Genomic DNA, 19,229 nt, shown 5'->3' with positions numbered 1-19,229 from the left:
CGCGATGAATCTTCCCGAGTACCCCCGAATCAATATAAGAACCGCCACGATCTGACGGGCGGATCAAAAGTTATCGTCGGAACGATATTTGTGCACCAAGGGTAGCTCACGGCCAGTAAACACCTTCCGACCGGATTCATGACTCGCATCCACTAGTACACTCATCCGCTATAGCCTGTACGTCACTGAATCTAAACAAACCCCCGCTATAATTTGACCGCAAATGAAATGTCAGAACGAATTCCGTTTATCGAATCAAACGACACTATCACCCCGCCATAATAAAGACCGGACGTCTTTGAATTCACCATCCGGAAGAAAATAAAAAGATCCGAACCGAAACGTAGGAGGCGTCGCACTAAACGTGCGTTTCAGTTCGCATCGATGTTCCAGAACCGAAAGATTGTTCGAAAAAAGTGGTAGATAGCCGAAAAAAGTGACAGGGGTGCAACACGAGGACTTCCCAGGAGGTCACCCATCCTAGTACTACTCTCGCCCAAGCACGCTTAACTTCGGAGTTCTGATGGGATCCAGTGCATTTGTGCTGGTATGATCGCACCCAGCATGCCTCTCCATTGTCAAAGTAATAAAGAGTTTCCACTCGCATTGTCGTACGAAGTCCGTTTAAATGAAAGTGCGAAAAAATCCTGCTAGATGACACCGGATGGACGATCCGAGCATGTCGGGAAGCCGGATGACCGCCAGGGCTGTCATCGCGCGATGAATCTTCCCGAGTACCCCCGAATCAATATAAGAACCGCCACGATCTGACGGGCGGATCAAAAGTTATCGTCGGAACGATATTTGTGCACCAAGGGTAGCTCACGGCCAGTAAACACCTTCCGACCGGATTCATGACTCGCATCCACTAGTACACTCATCCGCTATAGCCTGTACGTCACTGAATCTAAACAAACCCCCGCTATAATTTGACCGCAAATGAAATGTCAGAACGAATTCCGTTTATCGAATCAAACGACACTATCACCCCGCCATAATAAAGACCGGACGTGTTTGAATTCACCATCCGGAAGAAAATAAAAAGATCCGAACCGAAACGTAGGAGGCGACGCACTAAACGTGCGTTTCAGTTCGCATCGATGTTCCAGAACCGAAAGATTGTTCGAAAAAAGTGGTAGATAGCCGAAAAAAGTGACAGGGGTGCAACACGAGGACTTCCCAGGAGGTCACCCATCCTAGTACTACTCTCGCCCAAGCACGCTTAACTTCGGAGTTCTGATGGGATCCAGTGCATTTGTGCTGGTATGATCGCACCCAGCATGCCACTCCATTGTCAAAGTAATAAAGAGTTTCCACTCGCATTGTCGTACGAAGTCCGTTTAAATGAAAGTGCGAAAAAATCCTGCTAGATGACACCGGATGGACGATCCGAGCATGTCGGGAAGAAGGATGACCGCCAGGGCTGTCATCGCGCGATGAATCTTCCTGAGTACCCCCGAATCAATATAAGAACCGCCACGATCTGACGGGCGGATCAAAAGTTATCGTCGGAACGATATTTGTGCACCAAGGGTAGCTCACGGCCAGTAAACACCTTCCGACCGGATTCATGACTCGCATCCACTAGTACACTCATCCGCTATAGCCTGTACGTCACTGAATCTAAACAAACCCCCGCTATAATTTGACCGCAAATGAAATGTCAGAACGAATTCCGTTTATCGAATCAAACGACACTATCACCCCGCCATAATAAAGACCGGACGTGTTTGAATTCACCATCCGGAAGAAAATAAAAAGATCCGAACCGAAACGTAGGAGGCGACGCACTAAACGTGCGTTTCAGTTCGCATCGATGTTCCAGAACCGAAAGATTGTTCGAAAAAAGTGGTAGATAGCCGAAAAAAGTGACAGGGGTGCAACACGAGGACTTCCCAGGAGGTCACCCATCCTAGTACTACTCTCGCCCAAGCACGCTTAACTTCGGAGTTCTGATGGGATCCAGTGCATTTGTGCTGGTATGATCGCACCCAGCATGCCACTCCATTGTCAAAGTAATAAAGAGTTTCCACTCGCATTGTCGTACGAAGTCCGTTTAAATGAAAGTGCGAAAAAATCCTGCTAGATGACACCGGATGGACGATCCGAGCATGTCGGGAAGCCGGATGACCGCCAGGGCTGTCATCGCGCGATGGATCTTCCCGAGTACCCCCGAATCAATATAAGAATCACGACGATCTGACGGGCGGATCAAAAGTTATCGTCGGAACGATATTTGTGCACCAAGGGTAGCTCACGGCCAGTAAACACCTTCCGACCGGATTCATGACTCGCATCCACTAGTACACTCATCCGCTATAGCCTGTACGTCACTGAATCTAAACAAACCCCCGCTATAATTTGACTGCAAATGAAATGTTAGAACGAATTCCGTTTATCGAATCAAACGACACTATCACCCCGCCATAATAAAGACCGGACGTCTTTGAATTCACCATCCGGAAGAAAATAAAAAGATCCGAACCGAAACGTAGGAGGCGACGCACTAAACGTGCGTTTCAGTTCGCATCGATGTTCCAGAACCGAAAGATTGTTCGAAAAAAGTGGTAGATAGCCGAAAAAAGTGACAGGGGTGCAACACGAGGACTTCCCAGGAGGTCACCCATCCTAGTACTACTCTCGCCCAAGCACGCTTAACTTCGGAGTTCTGATGGGATCCAGTGCATTTGTGCTGGTATGATCGCACCCAGCATGCCTCTCCATTGTCAAAGTAATAAAGAGTTTCCACTCGCATTGTCGTACGAAGTCCGTTTAAATGAAAGTGCGAAAAAATCCTGCTAGATGACACCGGATGGACGATCCGAGCATGTCGGGAAGCCGGATGACCGCCAGGGCTGTCATCGCGCGATGAATCTTCCCGAGTACCCCCGAATCAATATAAGAACCGCCACGATCTGACGGGCGGATCAAAAGTTATCGTCGGAACGATATTTGTGCACCAAGGGTAGCTCACGGCCAGTAAACACCTTCCGACCGGATTCATGACTCGCATCCACTAGTACACTCATCCGCTATAGCCTGTACGTCACTGAATCTAAACAAACCCCCGCTATAATTTGACCGCAAATGAAATGTCAGAACGAATTCCGTTTATCGAATCAAACGACACTATCACCCCGCCATAATAAAGACCGGACGTGTTTGAATTCACCATCCGGAAGAAAATAAAAAGATCCGAACCGAAACGTAGGAGGCGACGCACTAAACGTGCGTTTCAGTTCGCATCGATGTTCCAGAACCGAAAGATTGTTCGAAAAAAGTGGTAGATAGCCGAAAAAAGTGACAGGGGTGCAACACGAGGACTTCCCAGGAGGTCACCCATCCTAGTACTACTCTCGCCCAAGCACGCTTAACTTCGGAGTTCTGATGGGATCCAGTGCATTTGTGCTGGTATGATCGCACCCAGCATGCCACTCCATTGTCAAAGTAATAAAGAGTTTCCACTCGCATTGTCGTACGAAGTCCGTTTAAATGAAAGTGCGAAAAAATCCTGCTAGATGACACCGGATGGACGATCCGAGCATGTCGGGAAGAAGGATGACCGCCAGGGCTGTCATCGCGCGATGAATCTTCCCGAGTACCCCCGAATCAATATAAGAACCGCCACGATCTGACGGGCGGATCAAAAGTTATCGTCGGAACGATATTTGTGCACCAAGGGTAGCTCACGGCCAGTAAACACCTTCCGACCGGATTCATGACTCGCATCCACTAGTACACTCATCCGCTATAGCCTGTACGTCACTGAATCTAAACAAACCCCCGCTATAATTTGACCGCAAATGAAATGTCAGAACGAATTCCGTTTATCGAATCAAACGACACTATCACCCCGCCATAATAAAGACCGGACGTGTTTGAATTCACCATCCGGAAGAAAATAAAAAGATCCGAACCGAAACGTAGGAGGCGACGCACTAAACGTGCGTTTCAGTTCGCATCGATGTTCCAGAACCGAAAGATTGTTCGAAAAAAGTGGTAGATAGCCGAAAAAAGTGACAGGGGTGCAACACGAGGACTTCCCAGGAGGTCACCCATCCTAGTACTACTCTCGCCCAAGCACGCTTAACTTCGGAGTTCTGATGGGATCCAGTGCATTTGTGCTGGTATGATCGCACCCAGCATGCCACTCCATTGTCAAAGTAATAAAGAGTTTCCACTCGCATTGTCGTACGAAGTCCGTTTAAATGAAAGTGCGAAAAAATCCTGCTAGATGACACCGGATGGACGATCCGAGCATGTCGGGAAGCCGGATGACCGCCAGGGCTGTCATCGCGCGATGGATCTTCCCGAGTACCCCCGAATCAATATAAGAATCACGACGATCTGACGGGCGGATCAAAAGTTATCGTCGGAACGATATTTGTGCACCAAGGGTAGCTCACGGCCAGTAAACACCTTCCGACCGGATTCATGACTCGCATCCACTAGTACACTCATCCGCTATAGCCTGTACGTCACTGAATCTAAACAAACCCCCGCTATAATTTGACTGCAAATGAAATGTCAGAACGAATTCCGTTTATCGAATCAAACGACACTATCACCCCGCCATAATAAAGACCGGACGTCTTTGAATTCACCATCCGGAAGAAAATAAAAAGATCCGAACCGAAACGTAGGAGGCGACGCACTAAACGTGCGTTTCAGTTCGCATCGATGTTCCAGAACCGAAAGATTGTTCGAAAAAAGTGGTAGATAGCCGAAAAAAGTGACAGGGGTGCAACACGAGGACTTCCCAGGAGGTCACCCATCCTAGTACTACTCTCGCCCAAGCACGCTTAACTTCGGAGTTCTGATGGGATCCAGTGCATTTGTGCTGGTATGATCGCACCCAGCATGCCTCTCCATTGTCAAAGTAATAAAGAGTTTCCACTCGCATTGTCGTACGAAGTCCGTTTAAATGAAAGTGCGAAAAAATCCTGCTAGATGACACCGGATGGACGATCCGAGCATGTCGGGAAGCCGGATGACCGCCAGGGCTGTCATCGCGCGATTAATCTTCCCGAGTACCCCCGAATCAATATAAGAATCGCTACGATCTGACGGGCGGATCAAAAGTTATCGTCGGAACGATATTTGTGCACCAAGGGTAGCTCACGGCCAGTAAACACCTTCCGACCGGATTCATGACTCGCATCCACTAGTACACTCATCCGCTATAGCCTGTACGTCACTGAATCTAAACAAACCCCCGCTATAATTTGACCGCAAATGAAATGTCAGAACGAATTCCGTTTATCGAATCAAACGACATTATCAGCCCGCCATAATAAAGACCGGACGTCTTTGAATTCACCATCCGGAAGAAAATAAAAAGATCCGAACCGAAACGTATGAGGCGACGCACTAAACGTGCGTTTCAGTTCGCATCGATGTTCCAGAACCGAAAGATTGTTCGAAAAAAGTGGTAGATAGCCGAAAAAAGTGACAGGGGTGCAACACGAGGACTTCCCAGGAGGTCACCCATCCTAGTACTACTCTCGCCCAAGCACGCTTAACTTCGGAGTTCTGATGGGATCCAGTGCATTTGTGCTGGTATGATCGCACCCAGCATGCCACTCCATTGTCAAAGTAATAAAGAGTTTCCACTCGCATTGTCGTACGAAGTCCGTTTAAATGAAAGTGCGAAAAAATCCTGCTAGATGACACCGGATGGACGATCCGAGCATGTCGGGAAGCCGGATGACCGCCAGGAATGTCATCGCGCGATGAATCTTCCCGAGTACCCCCGAATCAATATAAGAATCGCCACGATCTGACGGGCGGATCAAAAGTTATCGTCAGAACGATATTTGTGCACCAAGGGTAGCTCACGGCCAGTAAACATCTTCCGACCGGATTCATGACTCGCATCCACTAGTACACTCATCCGCTATAGCCTGTACGTCACTGAATCTAAACAAACCCCCGCTATAATTTGACCGCAAATGAAATGTCAGAACGAATTCCGTTTATCGAATCAAACGACACTATCACCCCGCCATAATAAAGACCGGACGTCTTTGAATTCACCATCCGGAAGAAAATAAAAAGATCCGAACCGAAACGTAGGAGGCGTCGCACTAAACGTGCGTTTCAGTTCGCATCGATGTTCCAGAACCGAAAGATTGTTCGAAAAAAGTGGTAGATAGCCGAAAAAAGTGACAGGGGTGCAACACGAGGACTTCCCAGGAGGTCACCCATCCTAGTACTACTCTCGCCCAAGCACGCTTAACTTCGGAGTTCTGATGGGATCCAGTGCATTTGTGCTGGTATGATCGCACCCAGCATGCCTCTCCATTGTCAAAGTAATAAAGAGTTTCCACTCGCATTGTCGTACGAAGTCCGTTTAAATGAAAGTGCGAAAAAATCCTGCTAGATGACACCGGATGGACGATCCGAGCATGTCGGGAAGCCGGATGACCGCCAGGGCTGTCATCGCGCGATGAATCTTCCCGAGTACCCCCGAATCAATATAAGAACCGCCACGATCTGACGGGCGGATCAAAAGTTATCGTCGGAACGATATTTGTGCACCAAGGGTAGCTCACGGCCAGTAAACACCTTCCGACCGGATTCATGACTCGCATCCACTAGTACACTCATCCGCTATAGCCTGTACGTCACTGAATCTAAACAAACCCCCGCTATAATTTGACCGCAAATGAAATGTCAGAACGAATTCCGTTTATCGAATCAAACGACACTATCACCCCGCCATAATAAAGACCGGACGTGTTTGAATTCACCATCCGGAAGAAAATAAAAAGATCCGAACCGAAACGTAGGAGGCGACGCACTAAACGTGCGTTTCAGTTCGCATCGATGTTCCAGAACCGAAAGATTGTTCGAAAAAAGTGGTAGATAGCCGAAAAAAGTGACAGGGGTGCAACACGAGGACTTCCCAGGAGGTCACCCATCCTAGTACTACTCTCGCCCAAGCACGCTTAACTTCGGAGTTCTGATGGGATCCAGTGCATTTGTGCTGGTATGATCGCACCCAGCATGCCACTCCATTGTCAAAGTAATAAAGAGTTTCCACTCGCATTGTCGTACGAAGTCCGTTTAAATGAAAGTGCGAAAAAATCATGCTAGATGACACCGGATGGACGATCCGAGCATGTCGGGAAGAAGGATGACCGCCAGGGCTGTCATCGCGCGATGAATCTTCCCGAGTACCCCCGAATCAATATAAGAACCGCCACGATCTGACGGGCGGATCAAAAGTTATCGTCGGAACGATATTTGTGCACCAAGGGTAGCTCACGGCCAGTAAACACCTTCCGACCGGATTCATGACTCGCATCCACTAGTACACTCATCCGCTATAGCCTGTACGTCACTGAATCTAAACAAACCCCCGCTATAATTTGACCGCAAATGAAATGTCAGAACGAATTCCGTTTATCGAATCAAACGACACTATCACCCCGCCATAATAAAGACCGGACGTGTTTGAATTCACCATCCGGAAGAAAATAAAAAGATCCGAACCGAAACGTAGGAGGCGACGCACTAAACGTGCGTTTCAGTTCGCATCGATGTTCCAGAACCGAAAGATTGTTCGAAAAAAGTGGTAGATAGCCGAAAAAAGTGACAGGGGTGCAACACGAGGACTTCCCAGGAGGTCACCCATCCTAGTACTACTCTCGCCCAAGCACGCTTAACTTCGGAGTTCTGATGGGATCCAGTGCATTTGTGCTGGTATGATCGCACCCAGCATGCCACTCCATTGTCAAAGTAATAAAGAGTTTCCACTCGCATTGTCGTACGAAGTCCGTTTAAATGAAAGTGCGAAAAAATCCTGCTAGATGACACCGGATGGACGATCCGAGCATGTCGGGAAGCCGGATGACCGCCAGGGCTGTCATCGCGCGATGGATCTTCCCGAGTACCCCCGAATCAATATAAGAATCACGACGATCTGACGGGCGGATCAAAAGTTATCGTCGGAACGATATTTGTGCACCAAGGGTAGCTCACGGCCAGTAAACACCTTCCGACCGGATTCATGACTCGCATCCACTAGTACACTCATCCGCTATAGCCTGTACGTCACTGAATCTAAACAAACCCCCGCTATAATTTGACTGCAAATGAAATGTCAGAACGAATTCCGTTTATCGAATCAAACGACACTATCACCCCGCCATAATAAAGACCGGACGTCTTTGAATTCACCATCCGGAAGAAAATAAAAAGATCCGAACCGAAACGTAGGAGGCGACGCACTAAACGTGCGTTTCAGTTCGCATCGATGTTCCAGAACCGAAAGATTGTTCGAAAAAAGTGGTAGATAGCCGAAAAAAGTGACAGGGGTGCAACACGAGGACTTCCCAGGAGGTCACCCATCCTAGTACTACTCTCGCCCAAGCACGCTTAACTTCGGAGTTCTGATGGGATCCAGTGCATTTGTGCTGGTATGATCGCACCCAGCATGCCTCTCCATTGTCAAAGTAATAAAGAGTTTCCACTCGCATTGTCGTACGAAGTCCGTTTAAATGAAAGTGCGAAAAAATCCTGCTAGATGACACCGGATGGACGATCCGAGCATGTCGGGAAGCCGGATGACCGCCAGGGCTGTCATCGCGCGATTAATCTTCCCGAGTACCCCCGAATCAATATAAGAATCGCTACGATCTGACGGGCGGATCAAAAGTTATCGTCGGAACGATATTTGTGCACCAAGGGTAGCTCACGGCCAGTAAACACCTTCCGACCGGATTCATGACTCGCATCCACTAGTACACTCATCCGCTATAGCCTGTACGTCACTGAATCTAAACAAACCCCCGCTATAATTTGACCGCAAATGAAATGTCAGAACGAATTCCGTTTATCGAATCAAACGACATTATCAGCCCGCCATAATAAAGACCGGACGTCTTTGAATTCACCATCCGGAAGAAAATAAAAAGATCCGAACCGAAACGTATGAGGCGACGCACTAAACGTGCGTTTCAGTTCGCATCGATGTTCCAGAACCGAAAGATTGTTCGAAAAAAGTGGTAGATAACCGAAAAAAGTGACAGGGGTGCAACACGAGGACTTCCCAGGAGGTCACCCATCCTAGTACTACTCTCGCCCAAGCACGCTTAACTTCGGAGTTCTGATGGGATCCAGTGCATTTGTGCTGGTATGATCGCACCCAGCATGCCACTCCATTGTCAAAGTAATAAAGAGTTTCCACTCGCATTGTCGTACGAAGTCCGTTTAAATGAAAGTGCGAAAAAATCCTGCTAGATGACACCGGATGGACGATCCGAGCATGTCGGGAAGCCGGATGACCGCCAGGGCTGTCATCGCGCGATGGATCTTCCCGAGTACCCACGAATCAATATAAGAATCACGACGATCTGACGGGCGGATCAAAAGTTATCGTCGGAACGATATTTGTGCACCAAGGGTAGCTCACGGCCAGTAAACACCTTCCGACCGGATTCATGACTCGCATCCACTAGTACACTCATCCGCTATAGCCTGTACGTCACTGAATCTAAACAAACCCCCGCTATAATTTGACTGCAAATGAAATGTCAGAACGAATTCCGTTTATCGAATCAAACGACACTATCACCCCGCCATAATAAAGACCGGACGTCTTTGAATTCACCATCCGGAAGAAAATAAAAAGATCCGAACCGAAACGTAGGAGGCGACGCACTAAACGTGCGTTTCAGTTCGCATCGAGGGGTGCAACACGAGGACTTCCCAGGAGGTCACCCATCCTAGTACTACTCTCGCCCAAGCACGCTTAACTTCGGAGTTCTGATGGGATCCAGTGCATTTGTGCTGGTATGATCGCACCCAGCATGCCTCTCCATTGTCAAAGTAATAAAGAGTTTCCACTCGCATTGTCGTACGAAGTCCGTTTAAATGAAAGTGCGAAAAAATCCTGCTAGATGACACCGGATGGACGATCCGAGCATGTCGGGAAGCCGGATGACCGCCAGGGCTGTCATCGCGCGATGGATCTTCCCGAGTACCCACGAATCAATATAAGAATCACGACGATCTGACGGGCGGATCAAAAGTTATCGTCGGAACGATATTTGTGCACCAAGGGTAGCTCACGGCCAGTAAACACCTTCCGACCGGATTCATGACTCGCATCCACTAGTACACTCATCCGCTATAGCCTGTACGTCACTGAATCTAAACAAACCCCCGCTATAATTTGACTGCAAATGAAATGTCAGAACGAATTCCGTTTATCGAATCAAACGACACTATCACCCCGCCATAATAAAGACCGGACGTCTTTGAATTCACCATCCGGAAGAAAATAAAAAGATCCGAACCGAAACGTAGGAGGCGACGCACTAAACGTGCGTTTCAGTTCGCATCGAAGGGTGCAACACGAGGACTTCCCAGGAGGTCACCCATCCTAGTACTACTCTCGCCCAAGCACGCTTAACTTCGGAGTTCTGATGGGATCCAGTGCATTTGTGCTGGTATGATCGCACCCAGCATGCCTCTCCATTGTCAAAGTAATAAAGACTTTCCACTCGCATTGTCGTACGAAGTCCGTTTAAATGAAAGTGCGAAAAAATCCTGCTAGATGACACCGGATGGACGATCCGAGCATGTCGGGAAGCCGGATGACCGCCAGGGCTGTCATCGCGCGATTAATCTTCCCGAGTACCCCCGAATCAATATAAGAATCGCCACGATCTGACGGGCGGATCAAAAGTTCTCGTCGGAACGATATTTGTGCACCAAGGGTAGCTCACGGCCAGTAAACACCTTCCGACCGGATTCATGACTCGCATCCACTAGTACACTCATCCGCTATAGCCTGTACGTCAGTGAATCTAAACAAACCCCCGCTATAATTTGACTGCAAATGAAATGTCAGAACGAATTCCGTTTATCGAATCAAACGACACTATCACCCCGCCATAATAAAGACCGGACGTCTTTGAATTCACCATCCGGAAGAAAATAAAAAGATCCGAACCGAAACGTAGGAGGCGACGCACTAAACGTGGGTTTCAGTTCGCATCGATGTTCCAGAACCGAAAGATTGTTCGAAAAAAGTGGTAGATAGCCGAAAAAAGTGACAGGGGTGCAACACGAGGACTTCCCAGGAGGTCACCCATCCTAGTACTACTCTCGCCCAAGCACGCTTAACTTCGGAGTTCTGATGGGATCCAGTGCATTTGTGCTGGTATGATCGCACCCAGCATGCCTCTCCATTGTCAAAGTAATAAAGAGTTTCCACTCGCATTGTCGTACGAAGTCCGTTTAAATGAAAGTGCGAAAAAATCCTGCTAGATGACACCGGATGGACGATCCGAGCATGTCGGGAAGCCGGATGACTGCCATGGCTGTCATCGCGCGATGGATCTTCCCGAGTACCCCCGAATCAATATAAGAAACGCCACGATCTGACGGGCGGATCAAAAGTTATCGTCGGAACGATATTTGTGCACCAAGGGTAGCTCACGGCCAGTAAACACCTTCCGACCAGATTCATGACTCGCATCCACTAGTACACTCATCCGCTATAGCCTGTACGTCACTGAATCTAAACAAACCCCCGCTATAATTTGACCGCAAATGAAATGTCAGAACGAATTCCGTTTATCGAATCAAACGACATTATCAGCCCGCCATAATAAAGACCGGACGTCTTTGAATTCACCATCCGGAAGAAAATAAAAAGATCCGAACCGAAACGTATGAGGCGACGCACTAAACGTGCGTTTCAGTTCGCATCGATGTTCCAGAACCGAAAGATTGTTCGAAAAAAGTGGTAGATAGCCGAAAAAAGTGACAGGGGTGCAACACGAGGACTTCCCAGGAGGTCACCCATCCTAGTACTACTCTCGCCCAAGCACGCTTAACTTCGGAGTTCTGATGGGATCCAGTGCATTTGTGCTGGTATGATCGCACCCAGCATGCCACTCCATTGTCAAAGTAATAAAGAGTTTCCACTCGCATTGTCGTACGAAGTCCGTTTAAATGAAAGTGCGAAAAAATCCTGCTAGATGACACCGGATGGACGATCCGAGCATGTCGGGAAGCCGGATGACCGCCAGGGCTGTCATCGCGCGATGGATCTTCCCGAGTACCCACGAATCAATATAAGAATCACGACGATCTGACGGGCGGATCAAAAGTTATCGTCGGAACGATATTTGTGCACCAAGGGTAGCTCACGGCCAGTAAACACCTTCCGACCGGATTCATGACTCGCATCCACTAGTACACTCATCCGCTATAGCCTGTACGTCACTGAATCTAAACAAACCCCCGCTATAATTTGACTGCAAATGAAATGTCAGAACGAATTCCGTTTATCGAATCAAACGACACTATCACCCCGCCATAATAAAGACCGGACGTCTTTGAATTCACCATCCGGAAGAAAATAAAAAGATCCGAACCGAAACGTAGGAGGCGACGCACTAAACGTGCGTTTCAGTTCGCATCGAGGGGTGCAACACGAGGACTTCCCAGGAGGTCACCCATCCTAGTACTACTCTCGCCCAAGCACGCTTAACTTCGGAGTTCTGATGGGATCCAGTGCATTTGTGCTGGTATGATCGCACCCAGCATGCCTCTCCATTGTCAAAGTAATAAAGAGTTTCCACTCGCATTGTCGTACGAAGTCCGTTTAAATGAAAGTGCGAAAAAATCCTGCTAGATGACACCGGATGGACGATCCGAGCATGTCGGGAAGCCGGATGACCGCCAGGGCTGTCATCGCGCGATTAATCTTCCCGAGTACCCCCGAATCAATATAAGAATCGCCACGATCTGACGGGCGGATCAAAAGTTCTCGTCGGAACGATATTTGTGCACCAAGGGTAGCTCACGGCCAGTAAACACCTTCCGACCGGATTCATGACTCGCATCCACTAGTACACTCATCCGCTATAGCCTGTACGTCAGTGAATCTAAACAAACCCCCGCTATAATTTGACTGCAAATGAAATGTCAGAACGAATTCCGTTTATCGAATCAAACGACACTATCACCCCGCCATAATAAAGACCGGACGTCTTTGAATTCACCATCCGGAAGAAAATAAAAAGATCCGAACCGAAACGTAGGAGGCGACGCACTAAACGTGCGTTTCAGTTCGCATCGATGTTCCAGAACCGAAAGATTGTTCGAAAAAAGTGGTAGATAGCCGAAAAAAGTGACAGGGGTGCAACACGAGGACTTCCCAGGAGGTCACCCATCCTAGTACTACTCTCGCCCAAGCACGCTTAACTTCGGAGTTCTGATGGGATCCAGTGCATTTTTGCTGGTATGATCGCACCCAGCATGCCTCTCCATTGTCAAAGTAATAAAGAGTTTCCACTCGCATTGTCGTACGAAGTCCGTTTAAATGAAAGTGCGAAAAAATCCTGCTAGATGACACCGGATGGACGATCCGAGCATGTCGGGAAGCCGGATGACTGCCATGGCTGTCATCGCGCGATGGATCTTCCCGAGTACCCCCGAATCAATATAAGAATCGCCACGATCTGACGGGCGGATCAAAAGTTATCGTCGGAACGATATTTGTGCACCAAGGGTAGCTCACGGCCAGTAAACACCTTCCGACCGGATTCATGACTCGCATCCACTAGTACACTCATCCGCTATAGCCTGTACGTCACTGAATCTAAACAAACCCCCGCTATAATTTGACCGCAAATGAAATGTCAGAACGAATTCCGTTTATCGAATCAAACGACACTATCACCTCGCCATAATAAAGACCGGACGTCTTTGAATTCACCATCCGGAAGAAAATAAAAAGATCCGAACCGAAACGTAGGAGGCGACGCACTAAACGTGCGTTTCAGTTCGCATCGATGTTCCAGAACCGAAAGATTGTTCGAAAAAAGTGGTAGATAGCCGAAAAAAGTGACAGGGGTGCAACACGAGGACTTCCCAGGAGGTCACCCATCCTAGTACTACTCTCGCCCAAGCACGCTTAACTTCGGAGTTCTGATGGGATCCAGTGGATTTGTGCTGGTATGATCGCACCCAGCATGCCTCTCCATTGTCAAAGTAATAAAGCGTTTCCACTCGCATTGTCGTACGAAGTCCGTTTAAATGAAAGTGCGAAAAAATCCTGCTAGATGACACCGGATGGACGATCCGAGCATGTCTGGAAGCCGGATGACCGCCAGGAATGTCATCGCGCGATGAATCTTCCCGAGTACCCCCGAATCAATATAAGAATCGCCACGATCTGACGGGCGGATCAAAAGTTATCGTCAGAACGATATTTGTGCACCAAGGGTAGCTCACGGCCAGTAAACATCTTCCGACCGGATTCATGACTCGCATCCACTAGTACACTCATCCGCTATAGCCTGTACGTCACTGAATCTAAACAAACCCCCGCTATAATTTGACCGCAAATGAAATGTCAGAACGAATTCCGTTTATCGAATCAAACGACACTATCACCCCGCCATAATAAAGACCGGACGTCTTTGAATTCACCATCCGGAAGAAAATAAAAAGATCCGAACCGAAACGTAGGAGGCGTCGCACTAAACGTGCGTTTCAGTTCGCATCGATGTTCCAGAACCGAAAGATTGTTCGAAAAAAGTGGTAGATAGCCGAAAAAAGTGACAGGGGTGCAACACGAGGACTTCCCAGGAGGTCACCCATCCTAGTACTACTCTCGCCCAAGCACGCTTAACTTCGGAGTTCTGATGGGATCCAGTGCATTTGTGCTGGTATGATCGCACCCAGCATGCCTCTCCATTGTCAAAGTAATAAAGAGTTTCCACTCGCATTGTCGTACGAAGTCCGTTTAAATGAAAGTGCGAAAAAATCCTGCTAGATGACACCGGATGGACGATCCGAGCATGTCGGGAAGCCGGATGACCGCCAGGGCTGTCATCGCGCGATGAATCTTCCCGAGTACCCCCGAATCAATATAAGAACCGCCACGATCTGACGGGCGGATCAAAAGTTATCGTCGGAACGATATTTGTGCACCAAGGGTAGCTCACGGCCAGTAAACACCTTCCGACCGGATTCATGACTCGCATCCACTAGTACACTCATCCGCTATAGCCTGTACGTCACTGAATCTAAACAAACCCCCGCTATAATTTGACCGCAAATGAAATGTCAGAACGAATTCCGTTTATCGAATCAAACGACACTATCACCCCGCCATAATAAAGACCGGACGTGTTTGAATTCACCATCCGGAAGAAAATAAAAAGATCCGAACCGAAACGTAGGAGGCGACGCACTAAACGTGCGTTTCAGTTCGCATCGATGTTCCAGAACCGAAAGATTGTTCGAAAAAAGTGGTAGATAGCCGAAAAAAGTGACAGGGGTGCAACACGAGGACTTCCCAGGAGGTCACCCATCCTAGTACTACTCTCGCCCAAGCACGCTTAACTTCGGAGTTCTGATGGGATCCAGTGCATTTGTGCTGGTATGATCGCACCCAGCATGCCACTCCATTGTCAAAGTAATAAAGAGTTTCCACTCGCATTGTCGTACGAAGTCCGTTTAAATGAAAGTGCGAAAAAATCCTGCTAGATGACACCGGATGGACGATCCGAGCATGTCGGGAAGCCGGATGACCGCCAGGGCTGTCATCGCGCGATGGATCTTCCCGAGTACCCACGAATCAATATAAGAATCACGACGATCTGACGGGCGGATCAAAAGTTATCGTCGGAACGATATTTGTGCACCAAGGGTAGCTCACGGCCAGTAAACACCTTCCGACCGGATTCATGACTCGCATCCACTAGTACACTCATCCGCTATAGCCTGTACGTCACTGAATCTAAACAAACCCCCGCTATAATTTGACTGCAAATGAAATGTCAGAACGAATTCCGTTTATCGAATCAAACGACACTATCACCCCGCCATAATAAAGACCGGACGTCTTTGAATTCACCATCCGGAAGAAAATAAAAAGATCCGAACCGAAACGTAGGAGGCGACGCACTAAACGTGCGTTTCAGTTCGCATCGAGGGGTGCAACACGAGGACTTCCCAGGAGGTCACCCATCCTAGTACTACTCTCGCCCAAGCACGCTTAACTTCGGAGTTCTGATGGGATCCAGTGCATTTGTGCTGGTATGATCGCACCCAGCATGCCTCTCCATTGTCAAAGTAATAAAGAGTTTCCACTCGCATTGTCGTACGAAGTCCGTTTAAATGAAAGTGCGAAAAAATCCTGCTAGATGACACCGGATGGACGATCCGAGCATGTCGGGAAGCCGGATGACCGCCAGGGCTGTCATCGCGCGATTAATCTTCCCGAGTACCCCCGAATCAATATAAGAATCGCCACGATCTGACGGGCGGATCAAAAGTTCTCGTCGGAACGATATTTGTGCACCAAGGGTAGCTCACGGCCAGTAAACACCTTCCGACCGGATTCATGACTCGCATCCACTAGTACACTCATCCGCTATAGCCTGTACGTCAGTGAATCTAAACAAACCCCCGCTATAATTTGACTGCAAATGAAATGTCAGAACGAATTCCGTTTATCGAATCAAACGACACTATCACCCCGCCATAATAAAGACCGGACGTCTTTGAATTCACCATCCGGAAGAAAATAAAAAGATCCGAACCGAAACGTAGGAGGCGTCGCACTAAACGTGGGTTTCAGTTCGCATCGATGTTCCAGAACCGAAAGATTGTTCGAAAAAAGTGGTAGATAGCCGAAAAAAGTGACAGGGGTGCAACACGAGGACTTCCCAGGAGGTCACCCATCCTAGTACTACTCTCGCCCAAGCACGCTTAACTTCGGAGTTCTGATGGGATCCAGTGCATTTGTGCTGGTATGATCGCACCCAGCATGCCTCTCCATTGTCAAAGTAATAAAGAGTTTCCACTCGCATTGTCGTACGAAGTCCGTTTAAATGAAAGTGCGAAAAAATCCTGCTAGATGACACCGGATGGACGATCCGAGCATGTCGGGAAGCCGGATGACTGCCATGGCTGTCATCGCGCGATGGATCTTCCCGAGTACCCCCGAATCAATATAAGAAACGCCACGATCTGACGGGCGGATCAAAAGTTATCGTCGGAACGATATTTGTGCACCAAGGGTAGCTCACGGCCAGTAAACACCTTCCGACCGGATTCATGACTCGCATCCACTAGTACACTCATCCGCTATAGCCTGTACGTCACTGAATCTAAACAAACCCCCGCTATAATTTGACCGCAAATGAAATGTCAGAACGAATTCCGTTTATCGAATCAAACGACACTATCACCTCGCCATAATAAAGACCGGACGTCTTTGAATTCACCATCCGGAAGAAAATAAAAAGATCCGAACCGAAACGTAGGAGGCGACGCACTAAACGTGCGTTTCAGTTCGCATCGATGTTCCAGAACCGAAAGATTGTTCGAAAAAAGTGGTAGATAGCCGAAAAAAGTGACAGGGGTGCAACACGAGGACTTCCCAGGAGGTCACCCATCCTAGTACTACTCTCGCCCAAGCACGCTTAACTTCGGAGTTCTGATGGGATCCAGTGCATTTGTGCTGGTATGATCGCACCCAGCATGCCTCTCCATTGTCAAAGTAATAAAGCGTTTCCACTCGCATTGTCGTACGAAGTCCGTTTAAATGAAAGTGCGAAAAAATCCTGCTAGATGACACCGGATGGACGATCCGAGCATGTCTGGAAGCCGGATGACCGCCAGGGCTGTCATCGCGCGATGAATCTTCCCGAGTACCCCCGAATCAATATAAGAATCGCCACGATCTGACGGGCGGATCAAAAGTTATCGTCGGAACGATATTTGTGCACCAAGGGTAGCTCACGGCCAGTAAACATCTTCCGACCGGATTCATGACTCGCATCCACTAGTACACTCATCCGCTATAGCCTGTACGTCACTGAATCTAAACAAACCCCCGCTATAATTTGACCGCAAATGAAATGTCAGAACGAATTCCGTTTATCGAATCAAACGACACTATCACCCCGCCATAATAAAGACCGGACGTCTTTGAATTCACCATCCGGAAGAAAATAAAAAGATCCGAACCGAAACGTAGGAGGCGTCGCACTAAACGTGCGTTTCAGTTCGCATCGATGTTCCAGAACCGAAAGATTGTTCGAAAAAAGTGGTAGATAGCCGAAAAAAGTGACAGGGGTGCAACACGAGGACTTCCCAGGAGGTCACCCATCCTAGTACTACTCTCGCCCAAGCACGCTTAACTTCGGAGTTCTGATGGGATCCAGTGCATTTGTGCTGGTATGATCGCACCCAGCATGCCTTTCCATTGTCAAAGTAATAAAGAGTTTCCACTCGCATTGTCGTACGAAGTCCGTTTAAATGAAAGTGCGACAAAATCCTGCTAGATGACACCGGATGGACGATCCGAGCATGTCGGGAAGCCGGATGACCGCCAGGGCTGTCATCGCGCGATTAATCTTCCCGAGTACCCCCGAATCAATATAAGAATCGCTACGATCTGACGGGCGGATCAAAAGTTATCGTCGGAACGATATTTGTGCACCAAGGGTAGCTCACGGCCAGTAAACACCTTCCGACCGGATTCATGACTCGCATCCACTAGTACACTCATCCGCTATAGCCTGTACGTCACTGAATCTAAACAAACCCCCGCTATAATTTGACTGCAAATGAAATGTCAGAACGAATTCCGTTTATCGAATCAAACGACACTATCACCCCGCCATAATAAAGACCGGACGTCTTTGAATTCACCATCCGGAAGAAAATAAAAAGATCCGAACCGAAACGTAGGAGGCGACGCACTAAACGTGCGTTTCAGTTCGCATCGATGTTCCAGAACCGAAAGATTGTTCGAAAAAAGTGGTAGATAGCCGAAAAAAGTGACAGGGGTGCAACACGAGGACTTCCCAGGAGGTCACCCATCCTAGTACTACTCTCGCCCAAGCACGCTTAACTTCGGAGTTCTGATGGGATCCAGTGCATTTGTGCTGGTATGATCGCACCCAGCATGCCTCTCAATTGTCAAAGTAATAAAGAGTTTCCACTCGCATTGTCGTACGAAGTCCGTTTAAATGAAAGTGCGAAAAAATCCTGCTAGATGACACCGGATGGACGATCCGAGCATGTCGGGAAGCCGGATGACTGCCAGGGCTGTCATCGCGCGATAGATCTTCCCGAGTACCCCCGAATCAATATAAGAATCGCCACGATCTGACGGGCGGATCAAAAGTTATCGTCGGAACGATATTTGTGCACCAAGGGTAGCTCACGGCCAGTAAACACCT

At 48.3% G+C, this 19,229-nt stretch overlaps 27 non-coding genes across 27 annotated transcripts; all 27 read right to left on the bottom strand.

The window, feature by feature from the left end:
- Positions 1–442: 442 nt before the first annotated feature.
- On the bottom strand, positions 443–561 carry LOC143871187 (5S ribosomal RNA). The gene has a single exon (XR_013245962.1). It is a non-coding gene; the product is annotated as a 5S ribosomal RNA (ribosomal RNA).
- A 597-nt stretch (positions 562–1,158) lies between these two features.
- Positions 1,159–1,277, bottom strand: LOC143871186 (5S ribosomal RNA). Its single transcript, XR_013245961.1, has one exon. It is a non-coding gene; the product is annotated as a 5S ribosomal RNA (ribosomal RNA).
- A 597-nt stretch (positions 1,278–1,874) lies between these two features.
- Positions 1,875–1,993, bottom strand: LOC143871185 (5S ribosomal RNA). Its single transcript, XR_013245960.1, has one exon. It is a non-coding gene; the product is annotated as a 5S ribosomal RNA (ribosomal RNA).
- Positions 1,994–2,590: 597 nt separating this feature from the next.
- Positions 2,591–2,709, bottom strand: LOC143871184 (5S ribosomal RNA). Its single transcript, XR_013245959.1, has one exon. It is a non-coding gene; the product is annotated as a 5S ribosomal RNA (ribosomal RNA).
- Positions 2,710–3,306: 597 nt separating this feature from the next.
- Positions 3,307–3,425, bottom strand: LOC143871183 (5S ribosomal RNA). The gene has a single exon (XR_013245958.1). It is a non-coding gene; the product is annotated as a 5S ribosomal RNA (ribosomal RNA).
- A 597-nt stretch (positions 3,426–4,022) lies between these two features.
- On the bottom strand, positions 4,023–4,141 carry LOC143871182 (5S ribosomal RNA). Its single transcript, XR_013245957.1, has one exon. It is a non-coding gene; the product is annotated as a 5S ribosomal RNA (ribosomal RNA).
- Positions 4,142–4,738: 597 nt separating this feature from the next.
- On the bottom strand, positions 4,739–4,857 carry LOC143871181 (5S ribosomal RNA). The gene has a single exon (XR_013245956.1). It is a non-coding gene; the product is annotated as a 5S ribosomal RNA (ribosomal RNA).
- A 597-nt stretch (positions 4,858–5,454) lies between these two features.
- LOC143871180 (5S ribosomal RNA) lies at positions 5,455–5,573 on the bottom strand. Its single transcript, XR_013245955.1, has one exon. It is a non-coding gene; the product is annotated as a 5S ribosomal RNA (ribosomal RNA).
- A 597-nt stretch (positions 5,574–6,170) lies between these two features.
- Positions 6,171–6,289, bottom strand: LOC143871179 (5S ribosomal RNA). Its single transcript, XR_013245954.1, has one exon. It is a non-coding gene; the product is annotated as a 5S ribosomal RNA (ribosomal RNA).
- A 597-nt stretch (positions 6,290–6,886) lies between these two features.
- On the bottom strand, positions 6,887–7,005 carry LOC143871178 (5S ribosomal RNA). Its single transcript, XR_013245953.1, has one exon. It is a non-coding gene; the product is annotated as a 5S ribosomal RNA (ribosomal RNA).
- Positions 7,006–7,602: 597 nt separating this feature from the next.
- LOC143871176 (5S ribosomal RNA) lies at positions 7,603–7,721 on the bottom strand. Its single transcript, XR_013245951.1, has one exon. It is a non-coding gene; the product is annotated as a 5S ribosomal RNA (ribosomal RNA).
- A 597-nt stretch (positions 7,722–8,318) lies between these two features.
- On the bottom strand, positions 8,319–8,437 carry LOC143871175 (5S ribosomal RNA). The gene has a single exon (XR_013245950.1). It is a non-coding gene; the product is annotated as a 5S ribosomal RNA (ribosomal RNA).
- Positions 8,438–9,034: 597 nt separating this feature from the next.
- On the bottom strand, positions 9,035–9,153 carry LOC143871174 (5S ribosomal RNA). The gene has a single exon (XR_013245949.1). It is a non-coding gene; the product is annotated as a 5S ribosomal RNA (ribosomal RNA).
- A 540-nt stretch (positions 9,154–9,693) lies between these two features.
- Positions 9,694–9,812, bottom strand: LOC143871173 (5S ribosomal RNA). The gene has a single exon (XR_013245948.1). It is a non-coding gene; the product is annotated as a 5S ribosomal RNA (ribosomal RNA).
- Positions 9,813–10,352: 540 nt separating this feature from the next.
- LOC143872897 (5S ribosomal RNA) lies at positions 10,353–10,471 on the bottom strand. Its single transcript, XR_013247623.1, has one exon. It is a non-coding gene; the product is annotated as a 5S ribosomal RNA (ribosomal RNA).
- Positions 10,472–11,068: 597 nt separating this feature from the next.
- On the bottom strand, positions 11,069–11,187 carry LOC143871172 (5S ribosomal RNA). Its single transcript, XR_013245947.1, has one exon. It is a non-coding gene; the product is annotated as a 5S ribosomal RNA (ribosomal RNA).
- Positions 11,188–11,784: 597 nt separating this feature from the next.
- Positions 11,785–11,903, bottom strand: LOC143871170 (5S ribosomal RNA). The gene has a single exon (XR_013245945.1). It is a non-coding gene; the product is annotated as a 5S ribosomal RNA (ribosomal RNA).
- A 540-nt stretch (positions 11,904–12,443) lies between these two features.
- LOC143871169 (5S ribosomal RNA) lies at positions 12,444–12,562 on the bottom strand. The gene has a single exon (XR_013245944.1). It is a non-coding gene; the product is annotated as a 5S ribosomal RNA (ribosomal RNA).
- Positions 12,563–13,159: 597 nt separating this feature from the next.
- On the bottom strand, positions 13,160–13,278 carry LOC143873855 (5S ribosomal RNA). Its single transcript, XR_013248551.1, has one exon. It is a non-coding gene; the product is annotated as a 5S ribosomal RNA (ribosomal RNA).
- A 597-nt stretch (positions 13,279–13,875) lies between these two features.
- Positions 13,876–13,994, bottom strand: LOC143873254 (5S ribosomal RNA). The gene has a single exon (XR_013247974.1). It is a non-coding gene; the product is annotated as a 5S ribosomal RNA (ribosomal RNA).
- A 597-nt stretch (positions 13,995–14,591) lies between these two features.
- On the bottom strand, positions 14,592–14,710 carry LOC143871168 (5S ribosomal RNA). The gene has a single exon (XR_013245943.1). It is a non-coding gene; the product is annotated as a 5S ribosomal RNA (ribosomal RNA).
- Positions 14,711–15,307: 597 nt separating this feature from the next.
- Positions 15,308–15,426, bottom strand: LOC143871167 (5S ribosomal RNA). Its single transcript, XR_013245942.1, has one exon. It is a non-coding gene; the product is annotated as a 5S ribosomal RNA (ribosomal RNA).
- Positions 15,427–15,966: 540 nt separating this feature from the next.
- LOC143871166 (5S ribosomal RNA) lies at positions 15,967–16,085 on the bottom strand. Its single transcript, XR_013245941.1, has one exon. It is a non-coding gene; the product is annotated as a 5S ribosomal RNA (ribosomal RNA).
- Positions 16,086–16,682: 597 nt separating this feature from the next.
- LOC143871164 (5S ribosomal RNA) lies at positions 16,683–16,801 on the bottom strand. The gene has a single exon (XR_013245939.1). It is a non-coding gene; the product is annotated as a 5S ribosomal RNA (ribosomal RNA).
- Positions 16,802–17,398: 597 nt separating this feature from the next.
- LOC143871163 (5S ribosomal RNA) lies at positions 17,399–17,517 on the bottom strand. Its single transcript, XR_013245938.1, has one exon. It is a non-coding gene; the product is annotated as a 5S ribosomal RNA (ribosomal RNA).
- A 597-nt stretch (positions 17,518–18,114) lies between these two features.
- Positions 18,115–18,233, bottom strand: LOC143871162 (5S ribosomal RNA). The gene has a single exon (XR_013245937.1). It is a non-coding gene; the product is annotated as a 5S ribosomal RNA (ribosomal RNA).
- A 597-nt stretch (positions 18,234–18,830) lies between these two features.
- On the bottom strand, positions 18,831–18,949 carry LOC143871161 (5S ribosomal RNA). Its single transcript, XR_013245936.1, has one exon. It is a non-coding gene; the product is annotated as a 5S ribosomal RNA (ribosomal RNA).
- Between the last annotated feature and the right edge of the window lie 280 nt (positions 18,950–19,229).

Source organism: Tasmannia lanceolata, unplaced genomic scaffold (assembly GCF_043159265.1).
Source record: "Tasmannia lanceolata isolate RefF3 unplaced genomic scaffold, GAP_Taslan_0.1 ptg000003l, whole genome shotgun sequence".
NCBI lineage: Eukaryota > Viridiplantae > Streptophyta > Magnoliopsida > Canellales > Winteraceae > Tasmannia > Tasmannia lanceolata.
This window is presented reverse-complemented; position numbering and strand designations above follow the sequence as displayed.